At 41.1% G+C, this 22,533-nt stretch overlaps 1 protein-coding gene across 1 annotated transcript in view; it reads right to left on the bottom strand.

Moving 5' to 3' along the window:
- The window catches only part of LOC106016194 (transmembrane protein 170B), a 56,235-nt gene that overhangs the window by 16,951 nt on the left and 16,751 nt on the right, over window positions 1–22,533 (bottom strand). The window contains exon 2 of the transcript XR_011806796.1: window positions 22,394–22,507. The gene's annotated coding sequence lies outside the window, so the exon portion shown is untranslated. The remainder of the gene's footprint in view (window positions 1–22,393; window positions 22,508–22,533) is intronic.

Genomic DNA, 22,533 nt, shown 5'->3' with positions numbered 1-22,533 from the left:
AAAAGGCAAGCTCAGCCCCTACACCCGATGATGGATGAAGGTGCCTCCATGGTGATGGAGGAGAGGAGGGAAGGTGATATCACGGGCTAACCATCACAACTCATCCCAGCACAAGAACAGCCTCACAAAGTTGATCTAAGCCACCAACACTCGTTCAGCGCTGCCTTGCAAGGCGCTAGAAGGTGTTGGTGGCAAGGGCAGGAGGTGGCGCCCAGGAGCCTTCTCCCTCACGCCAGTAGATGGAGCCCAGTGTCCCCGAAGAGCTCGGCATGGCTGGCTGGCCACCGCGAGGTGAGGCTTCAGCCATTGCGGGGAGCTGTCGTGACCCTGTAATGCCACTCTTCGGGTTTTGTAGAGACGCTCAGGTGTTATTTTGCCCCACAACCTGTTGGTAGCTAAAATATCAGCAGCTAGAATGTCGTTTTTCAATTAAAGCATTAAAAGACAAAATCTGCTTAGTAGCGTCAGAATATCCCTCTGTAAAAGCCACTGGCAGTTTGTACATATCAAGAAGTTGTAAAGTCTTAAAGATTGGCCACATCATGAAATATGTATAAAAGTCCCACTGACTATTCCAACATGACTTGTGAAGTGCTGTTGTAAATAATCCTCTGCCTACACTTGGGATCTGATTTTTTTTGTTTTGTTTTTAGCATTTATGTCTGCACTGCTTTAAAGAGCAAGCAATGTGCTTGTTTTAAACAAGATCACCACTCAGAAAAATGTTATTTTCTCCTTCTGTCACTGGACACACACAAGTATGCACTCATTAACAGCACAGTTTTAAGTCAGGCCTGCTGTTAGTATCACTGTGCTACTTCTTATGCAAGGCCTCATATACTCTGCGTTAATACTTTTCTTCTGAGAAAGAATATTACGAGGGTTCACCCTGAAGACTAAGTTAGCCATTGTATTTCCATTTTTCAAGACCATTGGGGAAAAAAAGGCAATTACATGTAAAAATTGTCTTTGGAAAACATTTGGAAAAGGCTAGAGGAAACAACTGTCTTTCAAAACATGAATTAAATTAATTCCACTGTTCCCTCAGGATTTAAGAATGAAGTAGAAATGAGGAACAACCCTTGCTCCTTTGTTCTCTTCTGTGCCATGTTCAAAAATGTTTGGCTAAAATGCAAAAACCTTAAATCCTGCAAGATCCTTTTAGAATAGTTCCCTCTTGTCCCACATACTCCCCCCCCCCCTTTTTTTTTAAAATATATATATACCAAACTCAAGAGATCCATGTCAACAAATGATAGTCACATTGAGTTTCTTATACGCTTAAGTCATTAGCTAGCAGGACACTGTCAAGCTATTAGTTTTGAAATATCTTCTTTTTTAATTTATTTGTTTTGAAGTTGCTGGAAGTTTGGTAGAGAAATCTGTTCCTTCATTAAACTAGTTTTTATTTAACCGTCACATAAGCATGTTACTCTCTAGAAAGAGTACAGGATTTTCTGCATAGTTTGTTTATACAATCCTAAGTACTGAGGCAACTGATTTGTAAAGCATATTTGCAATTCTTTTCTGATTCAGAATTCAGGAAAACTCAGTTTCAAATATATACATGTTGTTGAAATACCTGTAACTTGGATCTGCACAATCAAAGTATTTTGTGTGTATATATATATATATACGTACAGTTATGATCTGTAGCATCCTTACACTGAACTCCATCTCTTGCCTTGTTTTTTCCTCACTCAGTGCACTTTTGAGCAGGCAGGAGCTGGCACATCAGCATCATAAACCAAGACTTGTCCTCAGAACTCCTACTTTTCCTCCAAGACAGCTGTTCTTGCTATGCACAAATCATTCCTGTGCTTTGCAATACCACAGTAAGTTCCTAGCAACTGATTCCACATCCATTGAAGTAAATGGAAATACCAAACTGAAATCAATGAACTTCACATTCAGTTTGGAATGGCAGAATTATCTGACCGTATATCTTCATGTTATCTGTCAACTATAGGTATGTTTAGTAAAACTACCTATTACAGGTGTTTCCAGTTAGTTGTATTAAAGAAGAAAATGTTACTTCCTGTCATTAAGGGCCACCTTAATGACTTCTCAATAGCGTAAGTCAGTTTTATCTAGACTTACACAGTTCTTGATTCAGCCAATATGCTTGCAGTGCTGATTTACATAGCCCAGTAATCCATTTTATTGATACAGTCTTCTCCAGGTAGTATGTTTGAGGGCATTTCCTTCCCCTTTTTAAAAATGTACAGCTGTGTTGCCATCACTCTATCATCCCTAGATCCTCCAGTTCCAACACAATCCAATGAAACTGAAAAATCTGACAGGTGTCTTGATTTTAATTTGACTGGTTAATTTGACATTTTTGACACCACCACAAGTGTATGTGAGTTTGGACCACTGTGAGGGGCCCATTTGAATTCTAGGAATTTTGAAACTGTTTTAACAATTCTTTGAATTCCTGTAATCCCCTGGTTTTCCTCCACTGCTGTAGATATGAGCTGTAGGTATGAACTTTTTATTTATCTATTTATTTTTCCCTATCCTAAGTCATTTTGCTCAACAAGATAAAGCTGGATACTTCCAGAAAGCACAGTTGTATGGCATACATGTATCTCACAGAACCACAGAATTTCTATGTTGGAAGAGACCTCAAGATCATCGAGTCCAACCTCTGACCTAACGCTAACAGTCCCCACTAAACCATATCCCTAAGCTCTACATCTAAACGTCTTTTAAAGACTTCCAGGGATGGTGACTCCACCACTTCCCTGGGCAGCCTGTTCCAATGTCTAACAACCCTTTCGGTAAAGAAGTTCTTCCTAACATCCAATCTAAAACTCCCCTGGCGCAACTTAAGCCCATTCCCCCTCGTCCTGTCACCAGGCACGTGGGAGAACAGACCAACCCCCACCTCTTAACAGCCTCCTTTGAGGTACCTGTAGAGAGCAATAAGGTCGTCCCTGAGCCTCCTTTTCTCCAGGCTGAACAAGCCAAGCTCCCTCAGCCGCTCCTCGTAGGACTTGTTCTCCAGGCCCCTCACCATGCTTCGTCGCCCTTCTCTGGACCCGCTCAAGCACCTCCATGTCCTTCTTGTAGCGAGGGGCCCAAAACTGAACACAGTACTCAAGGTGCGGCCTCACCAGAGCGGAGTACAGGGGGATGATCACCTCCCTAGCCCCACTGGTCATACTGTTTCTGATACAAGCCAGGATGCCGTTGGCCTTCTTGGCCACCTGAGCACACTGCTGGCTCATATTCAGCCGACTATCAACCATCACTCCCAGGTCCTTCTCTGCCTGGCAGCTCTCCAACCACTCCTCTCCCAGCCTGTAGCTCTGCTTGGGGTTATTGCGCCCCAGGTGCAGGACCCGGCACTTGGCCTTGTTGAACTTCATGCAGTTGACCTCAGCCCATCGGTGCAGCCTATCCAGATCCTCCTGCAGAGCCTTCCTACCCTCAAGCAGATCAACACACGCACCTAGCTTGGTGTCATCTGCAAACTTACTGAGGGTGCACTCAATGCCCTCGTCCAGATCATCGATGAAGATATTAAAGAGGACCGGCCCCAGCACCGAGCCCTGGGGAATGCCACTAGTGACTGGCCTCCAACTGGACTTGACTCCATTTACCACAACTCTTTGGGCCCAGCTATCCAGCCAGTTTCTAATCCAACGAAGCATATACCAGTCCAAGCCAAGGGCAGCCAGTTTCTTGAGGAGATTGCTGTGGGAGACGGTGTCAAAAGCCTTGCTGAAGTCAAGGTAGACCACATCCACAGCCTTCCCCTCATCCACCCAGCGCGTCACTTTGTCATAGAAGGAGATCAGGTTAGTCATGCAGGACCTGCCTTTCATAAACCCATGCTGACTGGGCCTGATCGCCTGCTTGCCCTGCAAGTGCTGCGTGATGACTCTCAAGATAATCTGCTCCATGAGCTTCCCTGGTACTGAGGTCAAACTGACAGACCTGTAGTTTCCCGGGTCAGTCCTCCGGCCCTTCTTGTAGATGGGCGTCACGTTTGCTAGCTGCCAGTCAACAGACCAATAGAACAGACCAACCCCCCCTCCCCCTCACTACAGCCTCCTTTAAGGTATTTGTATGATTGGTTTGAACTAGGAAAATTTGAAGTCTGGTTTTTGCCTGGGGATGATACAGGTAAAGAGTTGAAGAGAATTTGGAGCCTAGGAGGGTGGGAATCCCTCTTCTGTCCTCACCAGTAACATTGTGAAAAAACTCACTCAGTGACAGAAGATTCAGGATTGTTAAGCCAAATGTTAAAAAGACTGTGCTTTTCAAACATGTCCTGGTAGGGCTTGCCCAATCTGTCCTTCAAGACTTTCCATCATGGATACTCCACAGTCTCCTGGAACAGTTCTATCCCAATGGTTTTCTGCCTTTTCCATTATGTGGTTGGGTTTCTGTACAACTGATTTTGTATTATTTTAACATGGACTTGCCTACACAAAAGGGAATCACTAGTGTAGCATAAATTACTACATACATCACGACAATGCAGTCTCTATAACACAAGGCTATGGAAACATACCTTTTGATGCAAATGGAGCATTTTACATTGTTTTGGTGTAGTTAAGCTGACTCCCATTTGACATGAGCTAATAAGACCTGATAACATACTGAAATATGAACATCTATGCAGTGCTTCACCTCCACTTTGCTATGAATGTTTAAAATTCAGTTTCATCAATATAACCTTCCTGAATAGATATTCCCTAAATCAGTTTCAAATGGTACAGTACGCTCTGCAGACCTCACATTTAATTATGTAAATGGTTATTGTCAATTCACAGAATAGGATCTCTCTTGGTCTGAGGAAAAGAAAATCAAAGGCATGTGAAAAAAACAAAGGCAGGTAGTTGCGGTTGTTAAATCGGTAAATACGTTAAATCTTGTGTTCCTTTTGGATCAGGATACTTCTGAAAATTCTGTGTGTATGATCCAATCACACACTGAATTGTTTCTTCTGAGTGTTTATTTGTACTGCCAGCCTCTTTGATAACATTTCTTTTAAAGAGAGGAAGAAAAACAGCAGCTTAACTGAAGAACTTAATCAAGAATCAAGAAACTTGGCATCTTTTTTGATACTAACCCCATGTTAACAGGTGAGTCACACATTCAGACTCACGTTATACAGTACCATGCTTTGTGAGTAGCCCTCTTGTCTTCAGTGCGTCCCAGGGTGTGGATAGTACTCAAAACACAAAGGGGTCTCCAAATTCTATTTGTAACCTCTCTGGTTTTTGGTTTCTCCATTTGGAAAAGAGAGAGGGCCTTACCTGTGAGGTTTAGTTCCCTGATAGATAAAAACTCACTGAAATATTCAGATAGATAGCAATAAGAAGTAAAAAGTATTGCCAAAGATAAACATTTTCAAGGCAGCTTTGTTATTGTTCTGGCTATCTTCCCATAGTGCTTTGCATGCAATTTAATATCACCGGTAGCAGAAATATTTGATTTGCTAGATTTGTAAGCACTATCTGATTATAAGAGTAATAAAAAGTGAAGTTCTTGATTGAGCCAGTATTTAATATCTTCAGAAGCACTCATTCTAGTCCATTCCAAGTGGGCTATTGTGATACTCAGAGGTCTTAAGAACAGGGAAAAGGGCAAGAACAGAAAGTGTGTTTTCCCACTCAAAGGATGGCCTTAGTCATTATATTTGTGCACTGCCTCACAAAGCTGTAAGAAGACCCTTCCTTCTTTGATAAGGGGAAAAATGCAATTTGATTGTGCAGAACACCGGTGTTGGAGATGTAATGGAGACTATAACTGAGAGGGCCATAGAGTACAACACTCTCTTGCTGTCCTGGGCCTGGAAGCAGTCAAGCCACATTTGCACTGGGCTGTGTCTGGGAGAAGCAGCTCTGCCTTCTGCATGTCATTCTCCTGCACTCCCTGTTCAAGTAGTAGAGGAGGCTGAACTGCATGAAAGTAGGCTGCACCTGCTTGCACGGAAATGCCTCAAGTCAGAGGCATTTTGCAAGCAAATATATTCGTCTTCACTGCCAGACTCCCTGTCCAAAGGCCTGATTAAATAGAAGTGCAGTCTCATGACGAACTAAGCATCTAAGGCTGCACTGACAATAGAAATGACAGTCTCATACTCTTCCCTCAGGTCCTCCACTGAGCCTGCACTGGCAGAGCTGCACACTGAGACCAGAGTAATAAGCTGAGCAATCTGAAAACTATTTTACCTGTAGGAATGGGAGGAAACTAGTAGTTAAGAATCTTTTAAGACATCTGTAGATATATCTGCACACAAGTACGTCTTAAATTCTTGCTTTGCATGGCAATAGCAAAAGAAATAAATACAAAACTTATCACTGCTAGGAAAGGTAAGATCTCACCTGAAGTGAGAAAGAATGCAATGGCAATACTCCCAGTTTACATGATGTTTTTGACTGCACCCGGCCGTTATGGTCCTTCCCTAAAAATAATCCAAGTCCTGATAAGATGATAAAGACCTTCTCAGAAACATTTTCCTCACCTTCTGCTTGCTTGGTAAGATCATAGAATCATTTTGTCTGGAAAAGACCTTTAATATCAGGAAGTCCAACTATTCACCTAACACTACAAGTCCACCACTAAACCACATCTCAAAGCACCACATACACACATCTCTAAAATACCACGAGGGATGGCGACTCTGCCACCTCCCTGGGCAGCCTGTTCCAAAGCCTAACCACACCTTCCTTGAAGAAATTCTTCCTAGTATTACATCTAAAGTTCCCCTGGTGCAATTGGAAGCTGTTTCTTTATGTCCTATCACTTATCACCTGAGAAAGGAGACCAACACTCTCCTCACTGCGACCTCCTTTCAGGTAGCTGTAAGGAGTGATGAGGTCTCCCCTCAGCCTCATCTTCTCCAAACACCAGTTCCCTCAGTTGCTTATCATAAGTCTTGTTTTCTAATACCTCCACCAGCTTCATTGCTCTTCTCTGCACACACTTCAGCAGCACAAGATCCCCCCTGTAGTGAGGGGCCCAAAACTGAACACAGTACTCAAGGTGCTGTCTCAGCTGTGCCAAGTACAGAGGGACAGTCACTTCCCTAGTCCTGTTGACTATGTTATTTCTGATACAAGCCAGGATGCCATTGGCCTTCTTGGCACAGTGCTGGCTCACGTTCAGGAACAGAAACTGTACAGTAGAATTAGTGCATGCACGTAGCGATCATCACAGAAATGATAAAGTGAACAAACTTCCCTAAGACATCAGAAGTTAAACACATTTGCTTGTAATGTGCGCTGAATAATAAACTCTTAAACAATCCACAACTAAGGAAAAAAAAACAAAGAAAAAAACAAAAACAAAAAATGAGAATAGTCTTACAAAAGGAAAAGGGACACAATTAATTTAATAAGCTGTTTTCCACAGAAAATTTTCCTGTTCCTACGTCATCAGGAAAACAATCTGCCTGGCTTCCAGTAGACATTCGCTGTCCTGTCCTCAGATAATCTTTGAGAGCTGAGACAGTGGGACTTCATGTATACAAACAGCACATTTGAAAAATATTAAATAAAGCTGGGAATAAACTATTCTCTAATGGAGGTCTCAGACCTGCTTAACGAAGAGGAAAGCTAAAGCAGATACTTTCCAAGGGAAATGTATACAACTGGACTATTCCAGGCTTTCATGATTTGATCTTTCAAAAACTGGCCAAGAACAGATTAAATTTCGTTTACTTAAACAGATTACAAAAAAGAAAACGTCTCACTACTCTGCTCCTTTGTCAGACAGATTGCAGAGCAGAGGATTAGCTAACAGTTTGGTCTCGCAGCATGTATACACAGACAACCTCACGGCTGAATGTGGAACTTGGTCAGTTTGCGAGACAAGGAGAAATGCAGGTTGGTCCAAGTTCTCTGTTCATGTCAGCCACTATGGTTAAATCAGCACAGTGGGACAGAACATTAGGGAAAAGTTTTTAAGTGTTGGTTTCCACTTCTCGCTACATGACATGAAAAAAGTCCCCTTTCTGTTTCTGCTTTTTAGTGTAGGAGCAAACAAATACAGCTTCCATAACAAGCATGACAGTAACGTAAGTACTAATGGTATCAGCCTTACAAATGCGTTAGTAACAAAATCCTACTGACTAGAGGCAGAACCCATGTGCCAGCATGAATGCTGGCACTGAGCCTTCCAGACAGACTGTCTGTCTGGGGAGGAAGTTGGAGTAAGTGGCTTCAACCTTCCTGCAGCCAGAGCTATCAAAGGAAACCAAGGCTGCTTAGAAACCGGAGGATGTTAGCTGAAGAAAGCCATGCCACCAGCGTGCAATGATTCAACTCCATCCACCAGCCCTCCTGCCAGAGCTGTTCTGGAGGTGACCCAAGACTTACAGCTGCACCACCTTCACCCATCCTCCTTTCCAGACTCTGTGACACAGTGCTGGAAACTTAGTAACTGCAAGGCTTGCTCGGGCCAAGCTCTGTACTGAAGATGTATCTCAGAGTTACTGCTTGTTGTCCTTTTCAACAGATTCCGTGCTGTAGTTCTCCATAACCATGCAGAGAACCTTCTGGACTTCTCTGTTACCTTTAGGCCTTCTGCTTCTAAATGTTTAGAGGCAACCCACTCCCTCCAACTGCACCTAAAAACATGCAGAAAATGTTAAAGTCTAGAGCAACTACTACTGGGTCTTATTTAAAGCAAAGTTAAAGCATCTTTTATGCTGCTTTGGCCATACTGTCTTTTTGGCTCTATTACATTTATTTTGACTTCTGCAAGTAGATTTTTTTTTAATGCCAGAGACTTGCTGATTGCATTATAGTTTTGATTTTGCAGTTCTGAAGGGATTTCTAAGAAGACAAATTCACTAAGTGAAGAGATCAGTGCTAGGTTAGAACATCATTCAGATTTCTAGACCAAGCTGAGATCTCATTGGTGAATAACATAGGCAAGATCAGATACCTCACAGTGGTAAATTATATCCAATGCTCTTTTGTGAAGTAACAGAGTAGTTTTCCAGAAGAGTTTCCCGAAGAAATGTAATGGCTCTGATGGTAGCTGTGATGATCAAGAGGATGTAAACAGTTTAGATGGGAGGCAGAAGTTCAGAAATCACCTTATACAATTAAAACAAAATATTGTCAAAAGAATGCAACAAAGAGAATTGATTCAAAGCAAGACTCAAGGTTTATTTGCAGAAGTATACCTGACTACATCATTAGTGACATTTTATGTACAAATGGAGTGCAACTGGCATACTTACCTGCTGTCATTTATAGATAAGGGTTCTCATCAACGCATCAATTACATGTACTTGTATCCTCCCAATATCCCTGAGTGCAGCAATAAAATGCCAATGGTGCAGTTACAGAGTTGTCTGCTCTTTACTTAGTCACTACAGAGCAGAGAAAACGTCTTCTTACACTGCCTTACCATAAATTTATTAGTAAGAGGTAAGCTACCATGCATTTATAGCTGGGTAGGAACACATGTTCCTACATGTTAAATTAGAGGCTGTGAATACAATTTTTACACACCCTTCACACTAATCCTAATTGACCACAGCTAAGAAATAACTGATTTTTCACAGGTAACCAAATAATCACAAAGTCCAGATCACTTACAGTTATAGCTTTAAGTTTTGTAATTTAATTTCTAATGAGTCTGTTGAAGTCAAGGTCTCCAGAGAGCTGTCATCTTTAGCTCCAAGTGTCTTTTCCATAGCCCCTTTCCAAAAATACAGGGAGCTGAAAGCTGCTGTGATCATACTACTCCTGTTGAGTCTGTTAAAACTCAGACATACATGATGTCAGCTGCAAGCCCAGCAGGGCACTTTCAGAAGATCAGATTTCTTTAAATTACAAAAACATGCTCTTTACAAGGAGCAGCAGACCTTTAATGTCAATGTTTTATAATCCAGGTCATAGTTAGTTTTTTTCACCCTGTACTTAGAATAACAATATTGGCTTGGTTGACCTAATACCACCATACAGATGTCTGACAGAAAATTCAGCAGGAACATTAAGCAGTGTAATTAAATCACATTCTGACTTCTTGATCAAGGCCAATATTGCCCTGTTTACATTCAGTATTTTACAGAATATATTCTTGCTTTGCATTAGAACTTTTTAAAGAAATATTTGCGTTCAGTCCCCCTCATACTGTTTTTCAGTGTACAGCATAGACTTCTGCCACTTTGAGCACTCGTGCTATGATATAGCAAAAGCTATGCATATCCAGACTCAGTAAGAATAAAATATTAGATAGATCTTAAAAGAACCAGAAAAGAGAGGCAAGCAGAGGGAATTGAACAGCTCCTCATCTGCTGCCCATTATGTTATGTTTAATCTATGACTACAGACCCAGCACTGAAAGGTGCTGGGAGATATTTTGTAGGCTCTGCTGTGCAAGATCATGTTGATTTGGTCAGTTGATTGCAGGGGATGGGATTTAGCAGAGCAGGTAATCTCTTCAGTTCTACACTTCACAGGGGTGAATCCTTATGCCCTTGTTGTTAAGCAGAAAATTATTCTGATGTTTAATGTGATGACTTACAATGTCACCATTATTTCCGTTCACTCTGATCTTCATGGGCTGAACTATAAATACAAAAAGGAATACTGGATCTGCATGGTGGAAGGCCAGCTTTTGACACCTGAATTACTTTGCTCTGGTTATGGGCTCCAGTACTAACAGTAATACTATATTTGAAGTAAGAATGCCCCAACAGAGGTTCCCTTGCAAAGGCATTAAATAAGAGACTAGAATCCTCGGTGCTTAAACGTGCATTTCAATATCAGCTTTTTTTTTTTTTTTTCCACCTAGACTGCTAATTGAAGAAGCTCAACAACAAGAATAACATAATATGTACTGCACCTGGGCAGGTGAGTCACAGTAGCAGTGTTTGTTTTCTGCAAAACACACCTAAATTGGGTCTTTTCTTTCGGTTACCGGACTAATAAATTTTATGAAAAAGTATCATCAACTTTAAATGTAACCAGATAAGAAATGCAAAAAGGTCTGCTTCAGGGAGGCATACTTGGAGAGCGTAGTCATATTCAGACTCAGTTTTCACCTGGTTGTTGCAACATGAAGTATGATAATATAAACCCAAAGAGTGAAATTCAGCACCAGCATGACTTGTCCAAAACCATACTGTATCATCTCTGTATAAGTACATTAAAGGAGACTGTAGAGAGGTGGGGGTTGGCCTGTTCTCCCATGTGCCTGGTGACAGGACGAGGGGGAATGGGCTAAAGTTATGCCAGGGGAGTTTTAGGTTAGATGTTAGGAAGAATTTCTTTACTGAAAGGGTTGTGAGGCATTGGAACAGGCTGCCCAGGGGGGTGGTGGAGTCACCATCCCTGGAAGTCTTCAAAAGACGTTTAGATGTAGAGCTTAGGGATATGGTTTAGTGGGGACTGTTAGTGTTAGGTTAGAGGTTGGACTCGATGATCTTGAGGTCTCTTCCAACCTAGAAATTCTGTGATTCTGTGATAGCAGTTCCAAATAAGTAAAAGGGTTAGAGCTTAAATTGTACATAAACATTGCCCAGGTTTTAGTCAGGTTCTCTACACAAGGCTGAAATGTCACCCTTCATGAAAACAGAACCAAAGAAAAGCACATTTCTCAAATTCCTCCATTTATCATGTTGATTCCATGTCTTTCTGTTGCAGAGCTTACTGGGTTTTACATCAGTCTTGGTTTCAGTAAGCTCAGGATCATGCAGATCTCTGTGGTGAGTTACAAAATTACCTTTGAAAGCATGCCAGATGTACATCAGATACGAACAATGAGCTCTTTGCAGAATTAACATCACAATTATCATCACTCAAATTTTCCATATTCCAAAACATACTTCGTATTATTAACATAATAATTCTACAAGCCTAAGAAAAGTCTGATTTCCAGTCAGTTCCTATAACCTGTAACTTTTGAAATTTAAATGCCAATTTTCAGGATTTACTCTGAATTCCTTTCTGTTTCTATAGCACTGGGCACAAATATTCACTCAATTTATTCTAGCCTCCATATCATCCAGCTGCAACTCATTTTGACTTCCCTGCTGACTCAACCACATGCCACAAATGAATTGGAAATAAAGGTCAAATTTCAAGGCATGCTATATATATCTTGAGTTGGAGGTACACAGTCGGTCCAGAAACATGCACGGTCTGCCTTATGCATCCTATATAACTAGTCAGAAATAGGAATGCTACACGCGTCAGCATAGACTTTGGCTTAAAGACAGTCTTATTTTGCTTTTTTTTTAAATTAAGTTAGTAAAGACAACAAGGGCATTGTGTTCAGGAGCATCTCTTTGGGTAAAGTAGAGAAACTTTGATAGTAACATAGTTAATTCTGCATTGGATTTCTGGCTGGCAAAGCAAATGATAGCAGAGAACTAATACTTGGTTGCCTAAGAGTCTACTAATACATGCAGCTGTAATTAACAAGCACATCCTAGAATAACTAACAATAGTGATGATGGAAACATAACATGCATTTAGAATGTGTACAAAGTACTATTTCAGCTAGGACCATTACTAATGTTATGAGTTCCTTGGGAACCAGCAGTTCAATCTGATTTCACAGACAACTAACACTAGATCCTAGAAATATTTGATCTACCGGATATTGCTGGCATTGCTTACAGTTGCTTTCTCTGACCAAAGACTTCTGTCACACACCATTCCTTAGCACACAAATAGCTTTCTCTCTTACCCAGGAATAGATTGTTACTCTAATTAAAATGTAAGTATCTCTCTCACTATTCCAGAAGCTACCAAAGACTCCGCATATTCTTTGACAGTTCCCTAAGGTATGATCTGAAACTATTACCCTGCCCCAAAGATTTGTACTTCAAAACAATTAGAACATTAGTAAACAACTGTCTTTTAATCAACACAGTAAGTATGAAAAGCTCATTGAAATTTTAAGACTCCTCTTTGCATAGAAGCTAGGAAATAAGGACAGGCCAGCTGAAAGAAAACCTGCCTGACAACTGAAATTTGCTGAACATTACTTATATGTACAAACTTCTTTACAGAACTCAGTGCAACACAATTTCAACCTCTTGAAAAGAGGAAGAGAAGGGGCAAGCACAATTCATAGGGGATCTTATTGGGAAGGCAGGAAAAGGAGAAGTTGGATACCCCAATGCACTATTTTCACTTCTGAAAATGTGGTAGGCAAGACCAGAATAGTCTCCTGGAATGTGTTTTGGGAAGTAAAATGATCATTGTGAAATGCACAATCCAGCTATAAGCAGAAATCAGAGCTCAATGCCTTTCTTAACACTTCTTTTGTAGGCTGCCTTTGAGGTGCTTTCAGGTTTTTTGAATACAATGTTACTGCCAATTTTGCATGATTGCATCCAGAGAAGCCAGTCAAGCTCTTCAGCATAGCATGTGGCTGGTGCACACAGAGGTGCTCTGTAGCCTTCCATGTCCTTTGGCAGGGGAAAGCATTCAGTTTGCATCACCACAGATGGTTGCATGGACAGAGCTGACAGGTTGGCATATGGCAGCAGTAAAAGGAGCAAGGTCAGTAGTCTCCTTAGACCATTCTTGCCAATAAACAACATACTTTAGATAAACACAAGAAAGCCAAACAAGGCAGTTACAAAGAACAGGATTACAGTTGTACATACCAAAAGAAACTTCAATGACGAAGAGAGAAGGGTCAGCTAATATTAAGTACAAAATGTCATTTTCTGCATATGCATTTTGTAGGGAACCTCTCATGCTGATCATCTGAAAAGTAGGAAAAATTTTTTAGGGTCACTTCATTAACAGGCTTATTCTACTGTACCAGGATAATTTCTGAATGATGCAGAAGATATTGGGCATTTCAGCACACATTTCTCCTATACTCCAATTGTCACAAATTGCCATGCTCCTAGCAAACAATTATGCTATATTTTTTCACTACGTTAATACAGCTGAATTCAAAGTGGTTTGGAAAAGTAACTGCACCACAGCTACTTTCAAAACAGGATTTAGGGGGAGCAGAACCCATGATATTTGCTCCAGAGGAAGAATTGAAATACATCTAAAACATTCCAGCCAAAACATAAGCTTATTTGAGGATAAAGAATAAAAGCATCACATTACCATTTTTAGTTTTTCTGGGCTTAGTTTCTGGTTAGTGGATATTTTTAACTGCAGTTTTCAACTATTTTTGGGTTGATGCAGAAGGGAATACATTTTGCTAATCTAAGAAATAGCTTGAAGAACTAAGTCATGTTTAAAACTACATCACACTTCGTTATTCCAGGCCATCAGCACCTGCCACCTGTTACATTAAAAGAGGCAAAACAGCCTGACCTAAAGTAACCATAAACCATGGGTGGAGGCAGGAGGGAGGGGGTGTTAAATCAACCTCCATCTGCAATTTCCATCATGGAAAGAATCACTCAACACTTAAAGGGAATAGGAGCAAGGAAGTAACAAAGCCACCGTGAGATTAGAAGAAGTTCAGAATGCAGCAGACTGCTTTGGTAAAGTTTTCTCTGACACTCCTCATTCCCTGTTCTTACTCTTGCCACCAAAGTAGGATCACACAGTGAAAAGCATTCACTAAAAAGGATATTGGTGGGAGAGATGGGGCACTGAAAAGTAGCACAAGCAAATACAAAGACCATTTGACTGTAGAAGTGGCACATCACACATACACTTTTCTGGAGAAGGAAAAATGAAGGAGAACCTTCAGAAGTCTTTGCTTCTGTACACCTAACCCTCCCTCAGGTGTTTACCTTGAAAGTGTCCTTTGCAGTCACCTATGGTCTTATAAGTCCCGTGTAGATCATTTGGATGGCAAATGCCAGACTAGTAAACATTAGCTTTCACCAGTTTCTTAGAGCAGTCTAAAATCCTTTCTGCTGCCCTCTCCTCAGCTCCTTAACACCAGGAGAATTAGTCATCATTCTTACCATCCCAAGCGCTAAGTAATACCTGTTCTTGGCTGTAAATTGGCTGTCTAATACCCCTTCTGCTTTGCTTGTTTGTTGACTGGAGTGCATTATGTTATTTAAAATGAGCTCTGTTAGGAGGATTTTAAACGTAGAACTAAGCACGTTCTTCACAATTACCAGACTGTACAGAATAAGTAAGATAATGATGCATGGCACAATGGACTCAAGTCAAAACATCAAGCAAGCTGCCAAGTCAAGACTATAGAGAGAGGAAGCAGGTTAACCTAGCTCTGCTTCTTTACTATTCTGCTGCCTGTGTACTCCTTGATCATGAACTAGCCCCACTCATCCCACTGGTAGCAGATGTTATCCATAGCCCTGCTCACCAAGAACTGGTAAAGGAGATTATTTCTCAAACGCATATTGTGAGAACTAGTTAATTCTAGTTTGCAGATGTTAATGTATTACATGAGATCTTCCCTTGCATCATTTAAGCAATAAGGATGGGGGCAGGCAGGGAGGTTTGCTGGATTTGAGAAACTGGAGAAAAATATTTTTTTTTAATGACATTCTAATTATGGGAAGTTCAAATCTAGCCAGAAGGCTTTGTTTAAACAGTAACTGTTACACGTGATACTGTGCATGGAGGTGTCACAGTTCACACCAACAGAGCATAACGCTACTAGGAACGTGACTTCAGAAGATTACGGCTTTGAAATGCAAATCCCTAACCAAGGTCGCTTCTGTAAACGTAACCTTTAAGAACTGGCAGAAAGCATTTTTCTTCTTTATAATTAGTGACTGTTATTACACACTGTGCTATTTAAAATCTTCTATGAATAATAAAATCAAACAGCCTCTGAATTTTGTAACTTTGCTGCCTTAGAATTATGTAAGAGATGCTGATATTGGATAACTCTGTAATCCATCTTCCCCAATTTTTTAAATAATTGGAAACATGTAAAGAAGCTTACAAAGTTTTTCAGATTGTCCCAACATAGTAAAGAAATTATCTAGCTTTGAAGGAAGTCTGCTTTGAGTGGCAGTCTCTCAGACTTCTTTTGACACTCTTAGTAGTTGATATTCCCACTACTGTTTTTTGTTCCCCACAATCCCAATTGCTGAAAACAAAACATTTTTAGAACCACTACAGGAATATGTATTCCTGACTGCACACCTTGAAAAATATGCTGGAAGTTTTAATAAATGAAACTTCCACCTGCAGGTACAGCATTTCCATGAAGTGCCCGTATTTTAGTTTAATGGGACTACCATGGAGAAGTCTTCCATGGCAGGGTTTTGCAGATGGAAGGCTTCCCTTCCTCAAGGGAGAGCTAATCCACTTTAAAAAACAAACAATCAAAATAACAACAGCAACACAAAACCCAAATATTTAACATGAGCATCTCATGGAGCATGGGTGCCCAAAGTTATATCACTTCACGATTCATTTTTTTTTTCCCCCACACTGGACTAGAGATACAGTCTCTACTGAGTGTACTGGGATTTCTACTACAGGCTTTGGTGCCTTCTGTTGCATCTAACACTGGATACACAGGGGCATTATCAGAAGAAAAAAAAAAATTAAGTCATCAGTACCTCAGTATACAGAGTGACAAGAACAACTTTCCAATTCACTTTATTGTCTGTGTTCAATACCTAACCACTAGGAGACAGACAAAATTGCTTTGCAAACAAGAATTTCCATGAACCCCTTTCCCCCTACCTACAAAAGCTCTGTTGATTGTAGTGGCCCATGAAGTATGCTAGAAAGGAAGCTGCAGGCTGTCCCTCAAAGACATTCTGTAGGTGCCCTTAGGGCATCACCAGTGTTATGTCTCCAAGAGGAAAGAGACTAGGCATTGGGCAGCTCTAACCCAACACCTATAGCACAAAAGGATAAAAATCCAAACATTGTCATTTCTCCAGGGCCAAACAGGGGGCACACACAGCATGGTACTGTTTCCCCATCAGGGTAGCTGCTTTCTTTCCTATAGGACTCTCTCTCACCACCTGTAGTATGGCACAATCTGACGTGAAGCCAAGTACCCCCTCCTAAGACAAGGTAGCACCACAGTGCCAGGATTGTAACCTGCTTTCTCTACAAAGCCTTTCTTCTGTTCAGCTGCAGCAGAGTCATGCAACTGGTTTGATCTGGAAAGCCTTGTGCTTACTTTGAAGGCAAGAGAGAGGATTTCTGTAAACCATGATGTTTTTTCTTCAGTCTTTCTAGTCTTAATTTATAAACCATTAAAAATTACCTTGATTTAAAGCAGGAATTTTTCCAATGTTTTTTGATTTCCTCCCTCAAAAGCCTACACTGTCCCTTCAGGCTTACCATAGCCTCAGAGGGCCTTCTGTTTCCAGCAGAGTTCATACTGGCCAAGCACATGAAAAGCAACCGTGATGGTGGGTGGCTTTCAGCTGTGAAGTGTGACACCAACCTCCGCCTTCCTCTGGCACACACACCTGCACCATATAATTCACATCATGCTCCTAAAACGAGTTCTGAAAGTCCTTTGATACAAGTTCATCAAGGTCTTACTCAGCCAGAGGCATATCATTTACTCACAATGAACCTGCCAAGTGACCAGTCTGCTTAATACAATGTGCTGCAGTTTTGCACCAGTGGGTTTCACCTGAGAAACAAACAAGTGGAACAAATCAGGCACAATGTGCCCACCACATCAAACACAGACACCTCCTGAATATTAAAAAGGCCATGGGAACTTTATAATGTTCTCTGTTTGTATTACTGAATGCAATAGATTCATGTACATAAAATGTTGTTGCACTTTGGCAAAAAAAAAAAAAAAAAAAAAAAAAGAGAGAAAACAACAAAACAAGAGAGAAAGGCTGCAGATTGATCTTTCTTCTACTGAAGTCAACAGGAGTTTTGCTGTGCAAAACTGACACAGAGAAGTTTCATTCCTCCCAGAGCAGCTGCTTAAACACAGCAGGTCAGTTTGGATCAGGAGGGGAAGGAAGACCGGCCAAAATAGAGAGAAGGTACTAAAATGCAGTCATTTCAGGTGTATCAACCCAACATCAATTTACAACCAATAGCAAAGCAGGATAATAGGAGTCTGCCTCATACGTTCTGTGAATGGAGAATAAAACAAATACATACACATATCCTGTGAGCAATAAATTAGGAATCATGATTATGATTCTCCTCCTAGATTTGCATCATAGATTACCTCTAGACTCGTAACTTGTTTCCCCTCCTAAAAGATGCTTTCCTCATTCAATTAGCAGAAGCTGTTCATTGCATTATCACACCTAGTGTACAACTAAGAACTATTTCAGGTTATTTATATCCAAAAAGACTCAAATTAAAGCAAGCATCTCAACCTTGGAGTTCTTAGCTTTCAAGCTTCTGCCATTTCTTTAATGAACAGATTGTAATTTCTTGGGAGAGGAAAGAGAAATACAAACTTCTTTTCCACACTCTATTCCTTAAATGCTTGTTGACTCTTTTTGCCACATTTCTGCCTTTCTTCTCACATGTTCTCTATATCTCAGTCCAATACCTTTGCTCAATGAACTTAAGCACCTCTCCATGAATTCCAAGTCCCACTTTCCTTCTGACCTTCCCCAACAGCTTTCAACCTCACATTTCAAAGGGGTCACTGTGCACTTGCAGCCCAGAAAGCCACCCGTGTCCTGGGCTGCATCAACAGCAGTGTGGCCAGCAGGACAAGGGAGGTGATTCTCCCCCTCTGCTCTGCTCTCATGAGACCCCACCTGTACCTCTGTGTTCAGCTCTGGGACCTCCAGCACAGGGACATGGAGCTGTTAGAGCAGGTCCAGAGGAGGTCCACGAGGATGATCAGGGTGACCAAGGACAGGCTGAGGGATTTGGGGTTGCTCAGCCTGGAGAAGAGAAGGCCCCATGGAAACCTGTGGTCTTCCAGTACATAAAGGGGGTCTATAGGAAAGCTGGGGAGGGACTCTTTGTCAGGGAGTGCAGTGATAGGAAAAGGGGGCATGGCTCTAAACTGAAAGAGAACAGATTTAGATTAGATAGTAGGGAGAAATTATTCACTCAGGGGGTGGTGAGGCACTGGAACAAGTTGCCCAGAGAAGCTGTGGATGCCCCATCCCTGTAAGTGTTCAAGGCCAGGCTGGACGGGGCTTTGAGCAGCATGGGCTGGTTGGAGATGTCCCTGCCTGTGGCAGGGGTTTGGAAATGGATGGTCTTTAAGGCCCCTTCCAAACCAAGCCATTCAATAATTCCATGATTTTCCCCTCATGAAAGCAAAATTCTCTTTTGCCTCTACCTCCCCTGCATTCACAGTGTCTCAGCACTTCTGGCTGTCATTTTTCTCAATAAATGAATTTTTTTTTCTAAAACCAGGTGTGAGGCTTGTGAACCCCAGGGGGAATGTTAGGGCAAAAAATGGATCTGATTAAATATCTAATAATTTCTCAACAGGCCTGGCAAAATACAGATGACAGAATCAGGGTACTTACTGAGAAAAAGAGAACATTTGGGGGTAGACTCTGCAGTAACTGGTGCTGTTTATCAACCCTGGCTATAATTGCACAAGTCAATAAGAAACAAGCTAGCTGTGCCTAGGCAATGTCCCACTGACGTAACTGAGCACACACAGCCAGATGAAACAAGCCCTTTCTCTTTGACAAGCATTCAGTAATGGGTTTGCTACACCTGAAGCAAAGTTTTATTTCAACACTTACTTCAAGAAAGCAGCAACTGGTTGTCCATGCCCCAGTGATTTGTGTAATTGAGTTCATGACATAATATCACAATGTTTACTAAGAAAGCAGCAGATATTAGTTACTTTTTTATTTTTTTATTTTTTTTTAACAAGGCCACGTATATATATCACGATTATACTTGGGGTATTCCTATTGAAAACATCACTTTAATTTAGTAGAGGATATTAAAGTTTGTTTATAAAACATACACTCCATGCAAAGAGCAGCAGATGGAGTTAACAAGCTCACCTGCTGTTTTACTTATAAATATTCTTGTAAGAGGCTGTGTGTTTTAAATTCATATGAGACATAATTTGTAATTATTTCTTGGGGAGGGGACGTAAACACTCTGAGGAAGGTGGCATAGCTCTGGGAGAGGGCACAACTCCAAGGCAGAAGGGCTAGATTTAGAAAATAGGAAAAGTTGGCTCCTTATGAAGAACAGCTGTTGAATCTCACAGGCAGAGAGAAATAAAGGCAGCCCTATAATGCAAGCTTATTTCCAGCTTCATAAAATAATATACACAGGAAGTAGATTTCAGGTGCCCACAAAATAAATTTTGAGAGTGTATTTGGACATTCAAAAGGACAGATTCCTTACAGAGAACTGACAGTCTCCAGCTTGAAATTGCACTGGGCTGAAACTACACAATTTACCAAGTGCTTGTTCTGGTTCTTCAGGATATAGCAATGTCTGAAGGACTGCAGTTCCTTAGGAGGTCCAATGAGAAATGCAAAAGCCACCCTTCTACGAGCTAAGTGTAGCCTTAATCAAGTTTTCAAGGATTCATCACCCTTGTCCTGGTGACCATGGGTTTCAGCAGCTGCTTTCAGTGACTGCATTTCTACATATGTGCAAGAATGGCACAAGTTCACAGTAATGATTTGTAACACTGGTCAAACTGATATAGACAAAACAGTAGGGAAAAACATATTAAACAATACCAGTTTGAGAAAGATTTGAAAAATATAGTGGTAAAGTTAATTAGCATCACCCTTTAGGTGGCAAAAAGTTCAGGGAGTATGTTTTCTACCTTGAATACTTAGGATGCAATTCCCATTCCAGTCTGGGCTATATGTTCAACACAGATCAGAATTTCCTGCCCTGAAGTCAGAGAAAATAATTCACAAGGATAATATTATCTGTTTCCTGCTTTCTATTTGTCTTTAAGTGACACAGACTTAACACAGCAGTATGATACTTCAATTATGAAGAACATCCCAGTCTGATGCAACACCTGCTATGGACAGGCAAAAAGTAATGTTTCCTATCCATTAAGCACGGGCAACAGCAATAGCCTGCTTGCTTTGCAATGGAACGGGGCTGCCTGCAACATGTTTTGCTTAGTTAAAAGTATTTGGAGCTTGGCCTTTAGAGTGTGTTTGTGTACATGTAATGGCCCCAAACATTGGAGCTGAATTAATACAAGCTTTTGTGAAGGCTCAATAAGCTGCTTTTGTTCCTTTCTGAATTAAACATTTCACTAAATACTAACCTTACATAAATAAATGTATAAATAAACATTAACATCCTGGCATAAGAACTGGGGCCTAGAATGACTGTATAACCACCACACAGAGTCAGGCTTTCTAGTGTGCGAGTGCGTGTACCTTCATAATTATGCAGTTAATTACTTTAAGCCAGGAAGACTTGTAACAGTGTGTACTGCAGAGCAGACTCCAGTTAGCTACTTATTCTCCACAGAAGGGAGAGAGAGCAATTGAAGTGTCCTTGGGCAGTAAAGAGATGCGAATGTTTTTATCTTCCCTTTGGAAAATGAGGGAAAAAGAAGCAGCCACCACTGTTTTATGCAGAGCTCTGAAATAACACAGATGCTTGTATCACATCCCACAGATGAGAAACCAAAAAGAGGCAGAGGAATTTGTGACTCCTGAAAACAGCACATTGCTGAGGCTGAGAGTTAGGTTTCCATGTCCCCTAGGACAGCAGAAAGGTTTTAGGGATCTGCATTTAGACAGAAGCATCTAAAGCAGACATCAGGTTCCTGAAGCTTTTTGGAAGAGAGTCCTCTGTCCATCACCTTATTCATACCAATTTCCCCGGGATAGCAGATGCTTGCTAAAGCAGGGCCTGAATGAAATCTGAAACATTTTGATTTCCTTGATTTGACTTTTATGAAACAAAGATGGAGAACATCTGTGCCACTTCAATATTTTTTTTTTTTAAATAAAAAACAGCCCTGGATTCAGCAGCATCCTGTGCTCCATTTAGTGAACTTCTATTTTTCAGACATTTAATTGCTTGAAAGAAAAAGGAAAAAATGAAAACTTTACTTTGATGGATGTCTCCTAGTCAAAGGCTGTGCTGTGCTCACTGGGATTGCTTGTAAGCAGCTAGAGGGTGCCAAGCATACAACAGGAGCAGTGTCTTTGCTGGCAGAATTTTAAACCCAAACAGGCAGGACACTGCATGCTGGGCTACTCTCTAATACTAAAATAAGATACAAGGACTTTTAATATTGCTTTAAGGAAAAAAAAAAAAAAGAAAAAGCAACAGTGGGAGATGACAGAGAACAGACTGGCTGCCTAAACACTTCAGAAGCAAAGAAGAAAACCAGAAATGGAAAAAACATCCAGCCTACCTCCAACATAGCTAACGGCACCTTCACTGTACATCAGAAACAAGGCATTTCAGTTCTTGATGTCTATATACTGGGTTGTTGCTGCTCCACGCTAAGCTTCAGTAGCTATACACAGCAAGAGGAGCAGGGACTGTGGACAAAGGTAGCCACCCTCTCTGCAGCCCTTGCTGCTTGGCGAGTGTGAGGGTCTCATGTGATTACTCACCTGGCTTTTATTCCAAGACCAAAGGCCACTGTCCATCCCTGGCAGGCATTGCCTTGGCATTTTCTGCTGGAGGACTTGGGGGAAGAGGTGATGGGTGGCAGTGAGGCTTAAGAACTGGAAGGTAACCAAAAAAAGAAAAA

This window comes from Anas platyrhynchos, chromosome 2 (genome assembly GCF_047663525.1).
Source record: "Anas platyrhynchos isolate ZD024472 breed Pekin duck chromosome 2, IASCAAS_PekinDuck_T2T, whole genome shotgun sequence".
NCBI lineage: Eukaryota > Metazoa > Chordata > Aves > Anseriformes > Anatidae > Anas > Anas platyrhynchos.
Note: the sequence above shows the minus strand (reverse complement) of the source record. Positions and strands in the feature narration are given on the sequence as shown.